General features: G+C 37.6%; 1 pseudogene; it reads left to right on the forward strand.

Annotated features, from left to right (window-relative positions):
* The first annotated feature begins 4,315 nt into the window (after positions 1-4,315).
* Positions 4,316-6,691, forward strand: LOC120879304 (annotated as a pseudogene).
* Positions 6,692-11,585: the final 4,894 nt, after the last annotated feature.

Raw genomic sequence — 11,585 nt, forward strand, 5'->3', positions numbered from 1 at the left:
TTCCATGTCCAATTCTAACTGTTGCTTCCTGACCTGCATACAGATTTCTCAGGTGGTCTGGTATTCCCATCTCTTTCAGAATTTTCCACAGTTTATTGTGATCCACACAGTCAAACACTTTGGCATAGTCAATAAAGCAGAAATAGATATTTTTCTAGAACTCTCTTGCTTTTTCCATGATCCAGCGGATGTTGGCAATTTGATCTCTGGTTCCTCTGCCTTTTCTAAAACCAGCTTGAACATCAGGAAGTTCACAGTTCACGTATTGCTGAAGCCTAGCTTGGAGAATTTTGAGCATTACTTTACTAGCTCGTGAGATGAATGCAATTGTGCGGTTGTTTGAGCATTCTTTGGCATTACCTTTCTTTGGGATTGAAATGAAAACTGAATTTTTCCAGTCCTTGTGGCCACTGCTGAGTTTTCCAAATTTGCTGGCATATTGAGTGCAGCACTTTCTCAGCATCATCTTTCAGGATTTGAAATAGCTCTACTGGAACTCCATCACCTCCACCAGCTTTTTTCGTAGTGATGCTTTCTAAGGCCCTCTTGACTTCACATTCCAAGATGTCTGGATCTACATGAGTGATCACACCATCGTGATTATCCGGGTCATGAAGATCCTTTTTGTACAGTTCTTCTGTGTATTCTTGCCATCTCTTCTTAATATCATCTGCTTCTGTTAGGCCCATACCATTTCTGTCCTTTATCGAGTCCATCTTTGCATGAAATATTCCCTTAATGTTATCATATTTTCTCTTGATTCAGTTATGATGGGAATATACTGACAAAGTCTGAATTTCAAAAGATGCTTCATTCATGGACTAATAAACTCAAAGTGTTCATAAAGAATTGTCATTCATGTATATTGTTTATATATATTTTATTTAGTATTTAGGCATTCTCACTTCTGAGTGAGAGATTGACCTGAATTTAGCAAGCAATTCTTCTTTGTCTGATCTTGGCAGAGTTTGTAGAAGATTTACACTTTTTTTACTGTAAGTTTCAAAGAATTTGTCAGAAAAATACATTGGCCTTCTTGTGGAAATTTAATCAGATACTCAAGTTATTCACTGGTTATAGAACTATATAAAATCTTCTTTCTTTTTTTATTACTTTTAATGAGTTGTATGTTGCTTTAATAAGGTTTTTGATGTACTAAGATACCCAACTCAAAAACTCTTTATCTTGTTTAGATCAGATTGTAACAAAATTGAAAGAGCGATAAAGTAGAGCTATATCCATTAATCCTAAGAAATTCTTTTTTATCTAATTCCTTTAAAATTCTCCACAATTAGTTTTCTTTCTGTGTGGTTGTATTTATGCCTCATCATTTAAATATGATTTAATGCATATAAAAATTTCTGTATAAGTGGTGATCATTATTTCTAGGTTATCAAGGTAAATCACTAGTAATATGCAGGTACTTGGACCTATGTTTCTAAATCCTGCTTTCACCTAATCTGATTAACACTTTGACATGAATAAAAAATAAAATAATGATGTGCATGTATGCTAAGATCTTCAATTATGTCTGACTCTGTACAACCCTATGAACTGTAGCCCTCCTGTCTCCTCTGTCTCCAGGCAAGAATACTGGGTTGCCTCCAGGGGATCTTCACGACCCAAGAATTGAACCCACATCTTCTGCAGCTTCTGCACTGCAGGCAGATTCTTTACTACTGAGCCACTGGGGAAGCCCCAAATAATGATATTTTATTGCAAAAATATGAAATAATATTTAAAATTAAATTTTTGGTTAGTTGGTGTGATGATGCAGCTCTTTGCATATCACAGAAAACATGAGATGAAGGATGCCATTTATATCAATTTAGGTTAACATCAAAGAAGAATCCTATGAAATATTAATGGGAGCAGGATTAAAGTATGTATAGGTAATTTCTAAAGATTCTACAAAGCATTTTTGCAGAGTTTATAATACCCTGTAATTGGATAAACGTCAGGATTATTATTTTCCCATATGACTTTCATTTTGCACAAGTACAAATTTAAATGATTCAAAATTTAAATATAGTAACAGGAAGCAACCAGTCTCATTATAAACGTAGATTTACAGGAGTCCAAGTGCTAGCTTATTCCTGCTGCTTCCCTCAAAGTAATTCTTACTGAAAATACTAGTCACATGTATAAGCTAACAATATACATTTTTTTCTTGTGACCTATCATTTAATTGTAGAGAAGTACACCATTAATCGTCATTCTGATTATAAAATGAAAGCAGAATGAAAATTCAGTTTATTTATTCAGAACATGAAATAACAATATTCCTTGTAATATTAAGGAGACTATAAAGTACATCTCAGTCTCACCACAATTACAAGTTACATCAGTAAATGTAATTTCTCTGTACCATAGCAATTACTTTAAACTGCTTAGCCTTCAGTTATATGAGGGTTTTGTTTTTTGAACAATATCAGGCCATTAAATGTGCTGACTGGTGTTATCATTTCATTTTCCTTTCCTTCTGAAGCTCGTGACAATGAAAGCATTTCTGCAGATTCTATACAAAGTCACAAACAAAGTCACCGGGCTGGAGCTTGTCACCCAATAATAGACTTCGTCATTTATGAGTTCCCACTTTATGGCACTCCTGAAATGCTTTCACCTGAACCATTACTGAGCAACCTGAATCATGAGGATAAATCTGCCACTGTGTTCTGCATACAATGACAGATCATCTAAAGGGCGAAAGAGTCTCAGTGAGAAGAGAGCCACTTCTATCAGACCTCCCCTCTGCCTATCTATATGCATGCCTGAGCAGGAGGAAACTCTTGCTTTCTTACAATATTATTTATTGGAAGTTGTACTCCATTGCATTTTTCACTTACAATTTGACAATTCCTCCTACAGTGTGGTTGCTGCAGCAAACACATACTTCTCTTCTGTAGTAACTGCTGTCAGCAAAGGAGAGTTAATTTCCTTCTTCCTGATTCTCAATTTGAGCATCTATGTGCCAGGCATTCTGCCTGCATTTTGCTTCAATATTTCATTTAGTTTTCATGGCAGCTCTATGGAATGGGTATTATTATTTTCATAATATAGTGGATATTATTATTTTTTCATAAAAAAGATCTCAGTTACAAACCTAGTTAAGTAGTGCAATAACTATTCAACCTTGATTTTCTCTGATTCCAAACTCTGCCCTTTCAATGGGCTGTGTCTCTATCTTTTGTGCACATAATGTGCTATTAGCATTGTTTTCTAGAATGTATTATTAGCATTGTATTCTTTTCATTTTTTAAACCATGAAGTATATATACATATACATACATACAAGTATGCATACAACTGCTGCTGTATATAACTTAGATATACAATTAAATTTGATGATAAGCCAAACAATATATTTAGAAGTCAGCTTCATAACTTAAAAAATCCTTGTTTATTCCCTGTCAAATTCATTCTCTTGGGAGTAATAACCACTTTTTCCAAATTATGTGTTACTAAGCATCTCTCTTTTAGAGTTTTACTGTGTTATGTATGTATAGTTACTTAGTTCATTTCTTTTTTCATTTCCAGTGCATTTCCAATTTACATAAATGAAATTAGTTTTCTTCTTTTGAAGCTTGCTATTCTCAGTTAACGTTATACTTTTAAGATTCATCCAATTTGACACACGTACCTGCAGTCTTGGGCTTCCCAGGTGGCACTAGTGATAAAGAACCCACGGCCAATGCAGGAGACAAGAGACATGGGTTCAATCCCATGGCTACCCACTCCAGTATTCTTGCTTGGAGAATCCCATGGACAGACAGAGCCTGGTGGGCTACAGTCCATAGGGTTACAAAGAGCCGAACACCACTGAAAAGAAGTAGCACGCACGCAGCTGCTGTTTTTTCCATTGTTGATGGAAATTGAGTGGTTTCCAGTGTTTTACTATTATGAACAGGACTGGGAGGAAAATTATGATTTCATGTCTACAGAAGCACATGTGCAAGATTGTCTCTAGGATATACACCAAGCAGTGGGATTGCTAGCTCATAAAATATGCTTGTCAACTATATGGGTAGTGGTTTAGCCGCTAAGTCATGTCCAACTCTTGCTACTGCCTGGACTGTGGCCCTCCAGGTCCCTCTTCCATGGGGTTTTCCCAGCAAGAATACTGGAGTGGGCCATTTTGTGGCAGCGAGACCCACAAATAAAGGGGAGCGCCGGGGTTGCGGCACGGAGGAGGAGCGCGGGGATCCGCGGTGGCGGCGCGGTTGGTCAGGCGGCCTGGGCAGCGAGAGGACAGCGCTGGGTCGGCCTATGTGACTGGGCGGGCACCGGCGTGGGCTCCGTCTGGAGAGGATTCAAGATGACCAACGAAGAATCTCTTCCCAAGAAGGTTCGACTGAGTGAAACAGACTTCAAAGTTATGGCATGAGATGAATTAATTCTAAGGTGGAAACAGTAGGAAGCATATGTGCAAGCTTTGAAGGGCAGGTACGCAGATCTCAACTCTAATGATGTAACTGGCTTAAGGGAATCTGAAGAAAAACTAAAGCAGCAGCAGCAAGAATCTGCACCCAGGGAAAACATTCTTGTAATGCGACTAGCAACCAAGGAGCAAGAAATGCAAGAGGGTACTACTCAGATCCAGTACCTCAAGCACGTCCAGCAGCCTAGCGTTGCACAACTGAGATCAACGGTGGACCCAGTGATCAACTTGTTATTCCTAAAAATGAAAAGTGAACTGGAACAGACTAAAGACAAACTGGAACAAGCCCAAAAAGAACTGAGTGCCTGGAAGTTTATGCCTGATAGGTAAACAAATCATACTCCCCAGTCAAGACTTCCCTGACAGTCCCACTGTGAGAAAGCTGTGGTGGGACAGCCACGTACTCGTTTCCACACCAAGACTCAGACTTTCTGAGCCAAAAAGCCACATTCTTATACTATCCAGCTTGTAAAGGTTAATGTAAAACTTACCAGATGAACCTTGTGTTTCAGATTTTTTCTCTTCCCTCTTCTCTTGCTTCAGAGGCCTGATGGCGTAGGACGATTCCAAAGAAGTGGCCACCTCTGAAAAATTCCCCTTCTAGAACACGTAGGTACTTGAGAAATGTTTCTGTTTGAAGAAAATAGAGGGAGAAACAGAAGTCTTAAGTCTGTGGCACACTGTGTCTTCAGACAGTTTGGGGGAATGAAAACCTAGAGATTAAAACCATGAATTGAACATGTAAAATTCCAGTAAATGTAAAGATGGAATATGCATCTCTCCTAACCTTGAGCATAGTGACTTAGAAACACTGTATATCAGTTTTGCAAATAAGACCGTGGACTTCGTGATTGTTGTTGAACTTCTGGGTAACACTCAAATGAGCCAAAAAGGCAAAAAGTTAATGGCAAAGTGTTGAATGCTTATCCAGGAGAATCAAGAGATTGGAAGGCAGCTGTCCCAGGGATGATATTGCACAACTTGAAGCAGAGTTGTCTTTACAGAAGAAATATAGTGAGGAGCTTAAAAGCAGTCAGGATGAACTGAATGAGTTCATCATTAAACTTGACGAAGAAGTAGAGGGTATACAGAGTACCATTCTAGTTCTTCAGCAATAACTGAAGGAGACGCACCAGCAGTTGGCTCAGTACCAACAGCAGCAGTCTCAAGCCCTAGGCCCGAATACCAGCGGGACTACATCTTCTGAGCCTGTAGGACAGGCAGAGGCCACAGGTAAAGACTGCAGTCGTCTGGCCAGCGGACCAAGTAATGGCAGTTCCTCCCAGCAAAGGATGTCTGTGTCTGGATTTCATAGGGAGGGGTATACAGCCGAAGATGACTTTCCTTCTTCTTCAAGGAATGGGAATAAGGCCTCCAGCAGCTCGGAGGAGGTAGTAGTTATGTAAACCAACTCAGTGCGGGGTATGAAAGTGTAGACTCTCCCACGGGCCGTGAAAACTTTTTCACACACCACTCAAATGACACAGACTCCAAGCATGACCCCCAAGAGGAGAAAACCGTGAGTGGGAAAGGTAACCGAACTGCGGCTTCCCGCCGCGTTCAGAATGGCTTGGACATGTAAATGTACAGGGTTCAGTTTTGTAAAAAAAAATAATAATAAAAATTCCAGCAAATTTTTATACAGTGTCATTTAATTTGGAAGAGGATACTGTCCAGTTGATTAACGCATACTTTTGTCATAATTTGCCTTTTTTGTGGGTGGTTTTTCTTTTTCTTTTTTCTTTGCTTCAATACCTCTGCCACTTTGGAAATTGTAACAGTTAATTACTTTGAATGTTGCTAAAAGGACATTTTGTGTAGGGTCAGGTTATTTTTATATGAGTTAATGTGAAGTTGTAAATGGAACTCTTTCCTTAAAGTATAACACAGTGATGTCTGTGTGAATCTGTGTCTACCCTAGAACCTGTGCTGTGTGAGGGCATTCTTACTCATGCTGTTACTATGCTTATGCACCATTCGGATTTGTCAGAGTAGATGTGGGTTTATGACTGCCAAGTTTGCCCAGTACAGTAGTTTTATCACTAAAAGTTGGACTTGTTGAAGGAGTCCTATAGTAGTTTCAGTGTTAGATACAGTTTTTCCCACCACACATCTGTGCATTTTATCTTCAGGTGATTGAATGTTTAAGAAATTTGTGTGCATGGTTACTCAGTTTTTATGAATTGTTTTATCCTGTTAATGCATATTGCTCTGTGACTCCAGTATATCTTACCTGTACTGACCAAACTTAAATAAAGATTTTTATTGTAAAGAAGAAAAAAAAAAAAAAAAGAATACTGGAGTGGGTTTCCCTTTCTTTCTCTAGGTGATCATCTAAACCCAGGGATAGAACTGGGGTCTCCCTCATTGTAGGCAAATTCTTTACCAACTGACCCACCAAGTATTGTCACAATCATATGGCTTTCTTTCTTTAATTTGTTAATGTTTAAAAACATATTGATCAATTTTCTGTTGTTAAATTAATCTAGAATTTTTGGGGAACAAACAAATAGTTCATTATATATTATTTTTTAATATATAGTCTTGAATTGTCTTGGTATTTTTTGCTCTTAATACTTTTCATTTTTAGAAGCGTAACATTTTGTTTTGTTTCTTCAACTTTCTGCAAGTACATGTGTGAGATTGGACTTAAATAACTCTTGATAAATGCTTAGAAAAAAATAATTCTAATGCTATTTGATTATTGTGTGGAATATTAAGAGGTTACTGATTTAGATTCTCTAGAGTTAAATTTTCATTTCAATTTTCTAGTTCTTTACATCTTAGTAAAATTATATTATTCAGGGAATTTATCCACATAAGTTTTCAAAACTACTAGCCTACAAACATTCAATTTTAGCATGTAATATATTTAAATTTTGATATCCTACTTTTGTACTTTTATTTACTCCTTTATTCCTATTGTAGTACATTTGTATATTCTCTTTTTATCATTATCTTGCCAGATTTGGTCTATTTGTCTCAAACATAATCCAACCACTCCTAAGTAAATATATCATTTTGAAATAATTAAAAGCCTCAGATATTTAAAATTACTCAAACCAATGGATACAATAAGAAAAAAATCTAGAAAATTAATATTTATTTGATCCCAGTTTCATATTTAAGCAAAAAATAAGTAATTATAAACTTTGGTTTCCTGTTATGAATGATATAATTTCATAAACAAAAAGTTCATCCTTCTAAAAATTGAGGTAAAAATATATAGAAAAATTAAAGATTTACTTTAAAATAATGAATGCTCTTTCTATCGTAGTTAAAAGTATTATCATGTGGTTTTGTTTTAGAGTAGTATCTCCATCTAAAGGCCTACTCTTATTTCTCTACGATATTATGATAAAAGCAGGATACTCATGAATGAGCCACTCTTTCAAGCAGTAGAAACTCATCATGGTGACAGAAAATGTAATGTTTACAAATGGAAAATGCTATGCTTATTATAAAACAGGTAATTTATTCCTAAATTTAAGAGTCATAAATATTGCACCAGTACATATAATGATAATGCTTTTATATTATCCACCTTGTAATAAAATTTTGAATACCTTTTGAAGAAGGAAAAGGCATATGGTTTCCATCTTGCAGAAGTACAATTTTATAAGTATACTTGCAGGAAAGAGTTGCTAAATGATAATAAGTAACATGCTGTGGTGTTTTAATGAATTCAGGAAGTCATTTGCTTTTTCAGTATGAATGTCTTGAAAAGTTTTTGAATATTAGTTGAATAGTGATGAAAAAGCAAACATTAAATTGCTTTGAAATGGTAGAAAGAGCTATTTGACATTCATATACAATGGGGTGACTATTTGGGGGTATTAAATATTTTATCACCTGCAATCCTTAGTTAAAAATTGTTCCTTGACCCCCCAGTAAAAATCATACCATGGAGAAACTATGATCATAAAATTTTGTACATAAGGCAGAATTTTTTAATACCCCTTATATAATGTTTCCAATAACCCTGTAATATGTTTGCTGCATTAAGCTAGAGAGGGAGGATATAGCAAGGAGAAAAGTGAGATAGACGACCGTCCTTTCTGATCTAAAGAAACTGAAGGAGAAAGTGAGTGAAGTACGAGAGCCCATTGCTCATATATCTGCTTCTTCACAATGAAACCTCAAGGTGGAGTTTGGAGTTCTAGGAGAGGCTTCCAACCAGTGGAGACACCTGAAGCTGCAGATTCAGGAGCCTGAAAAACAGATTGTCCAGGGGGATAGATTCAGTGAAGAGAGAGGGTAGGTTTGGCAAAGGGAAAGAATAGCCAGTGGGCCTCGCAGCAGCACTGTTACATCCATTTGAACGGCACATTGTTTAGTAAGTCAGTATTTTCTTTATTTCCTGTTTGTGGCCAAAGTACCAGAGGACCATGGAGTAGCAAAGGCTAAAATATCATGACCAAACCATCACTAGCAATGAAGTCTTTAATCTAGCACAGCGAGCTCTAGTTTTTGGTGACAGCAAGGCACAGTTTAAGCCAGGTGCAATTACTTATACCAAAACACTCTCCATTTAAGGGGAGACAGAGATTCCAGACAGAAAGGGGGCAGAATTTTGTAGTTATAGCTGTGAAATCTCAGGCCCGCTGCCCTCCACCCACAAAATGTTAAGGCTCAGAAGCCACAGAGCCTCAATCTCACTCATATTTGGTACATTATTATAGAAGATATTTATCTAATCAGAAAGAAAAAAATAATTGTATCAAGGTAAATTTATCAACATCAAAAACAGATTAATGCCCCCCTAAAGATGTCCATGTCCCAATTCCCAGAACAGGGGGCAATGTTACCTTGCATGGTAAAGAGGAAAGTAAATTGTAGCTGGAATTAAGGTTATTCATCATCTGACCTTAAACTAGGGAGGATGGCTTGAAGGAGCCAGGTGTGCCTAATGTAATTACAAGCATCTTTATAAGTGGATGTGACGGCAGAAGAAACAGTGATGTGAGCTGAGAGCTCCACCAATCTTAAAAAGTCTTCCCCCCAAGAATCACCAGAAAGGAACACCCAAGCTACAGAAAAGAACGTTAAGTTTGTGGGGGATTTTTTGTTTTGTTTTGGCTATGCCAGGCAGCATGTGGGATCTTGGTTCCCAGACTAGGAAAGTTTGTGCTTTAATCCACTCACTATGTGGTAATTTGTTACAGAAGCTCTAGAAAACGAAAACAGTGAGATTAAACCAAAGTTGTTTTATGTTTTTGTTTATTTATTTTTCTCTATATTCAATGATGGGATATTTATGGGGAAAAAATTAACTTGGTTACACGGTAGTAGAAAGAAATGTGAATATACTTGTAACTCTGACAAACAGCTCTCAAAGATGGAGAAATGACCAAATTTACATTTCCTGATAAATCTTTTCAAGTGCCTAATGAAATTTGAATATTCTTCTTACAACTTTAAGATATTTTTCATCTATTCCCCTCAAAATCTACCCAGTATAAGTTCTCCTAGAATCTTAATGTCTAGGCTTCATTTTTTTTTTTTTTTAAAGCTGGAAAGCAGTTTCATGTAGATCTTGGATAATGAACTGGTTTCTGAAACTCATTATCTCTGATAGCAAGTTAATTGCATTCACTTCCAACCTGTTTTGGCAAGAGCACACTATGTGTGCTTTGTTAAGACTTTGCTACTTACATAGCCATTGAAATTAAATCCTTGGGCTCTCCTTTACTAATAACTTTCTTCTTTCATGTCCACCTGATCTCAGGCCTCTTGAACCTGGCATTATTCTTTGCCACAATCTCAGATTATTCTCACCATTTCTCACCTGGACTATGGTAACAACATATAGTTGGTCTCTCTGTTGCCATTCTATTTCCCTTCTAGATACAGGCATGCTCCTGTGATGCTTCACTTTCAAAATCCTGCTTTTGATATCAATTTGTTGGAAGTCATCACTGTATCTCTGCTCCCTACAGGCCCTAGGCCATCACCACTCCTTCTCTACAAGTTACATAATTGTGATCTGTTCATGCTCTGTGCTCAGTCATGTCCAACTCTTTGTGGCCCAGTGAATTGTAGTCCAAAAAATTCCTCTGTGCATGGAATTTTCCAGGCAAAAATACTGGAGCAGGTTGCCATTTCCTTCTATAGAGGATCTTCTGAGCCCAGGGATTGAATCTGCATTGGCAGGCAAATTCTTTATCACTAGCACCACCTAGGAAGCCCTCTTTTCTATTGTAATGTCTAATAAAGAGCTTGGAAAACTTAATATACCAAATAGTATGTGTAAATAAATATTTCAAAATAGTTAAAACCAATACTTTACACGGTAATGGATCAGAGATTATTTTGATCTTTGCTGGTATTCCACTGAGAGGAAGAAAAGCAATCTTTTTTTATCTCCTGCAGCTGAAGTTGCATTAATCACAATCAACACTCAAATTATATTCATTTTTGACAAACTAAAATTTGATCTGTGCAGTAACAGACTGATATAACTATTTTAAGAGGCTGTTGTTAATTAACCGAGGACCAGTTCAGTTCAGTTCAGTCGCTCAGTCTTGTCCGACTCTTTGTGACCCCATGAATCGCAGCACGCCAGGCCTCCCTGTTCATCACCATCTCCTGGAGTTCACTCAGACTCACGTCCATCGAGTCAGTGATGCCATCCAGCCATCTCATCCTCGGTCGTCCCCTTCTCCTCCTGCCCCCAATCCCTCCCAGCATCAGAGTTTTTTCCAGTGAGTCAACTCTTCTCATGAGGTGGCCAAAGTTCTGGAGTTTCAGCCTTAGCATCATTCCTTCCAAAGAAATCCCAGGGTTGATCTTCACAATGGACTGGTTGGATCTCCTTGTAGTCCAAGGGACTCTCAAGAGTCTTCTCCAACACCACAGTTCAAAAGCATCAATTCTTCAGCGCTCAGCCTTCTTCACAGCCCAACTCTCACATCCATACATGACCACAGGAAAAACCATAGCCTTGACTAGATGGACCTTAGTTGGCAAAGTAATGTCTCTGCTTTTGAATATGCTATCTAGGTTGGTCATAACTTTTCTTCCAAGGAGTAAGCGTCTTTTAATTTCATGGCTGCAGTCACCATCTGCAGTGATTCTGGAGCCCCCAAAAATAAAGTCTGACACTGTTTCCCCATCTATTTCCCATGAAGTGATGGGACCAGATGCC

This window comes from Oryx dammah, unplaced genomic scaffold (assembly GCF_014754425.2).
Source record: "Oryx dammah isolate SB20612 unplaced genomic scaffold, SCBI_Odam_1.1 HiC_scaffold_20, whole genome shotgun sequence".
NCBI classification, from domain to species: domain Eukaryota; kingdom Metazoa; phylum Chordata; class Mammalia; order Artiodactyla; family Bovidae; genus Oryx; species Oryx dammah.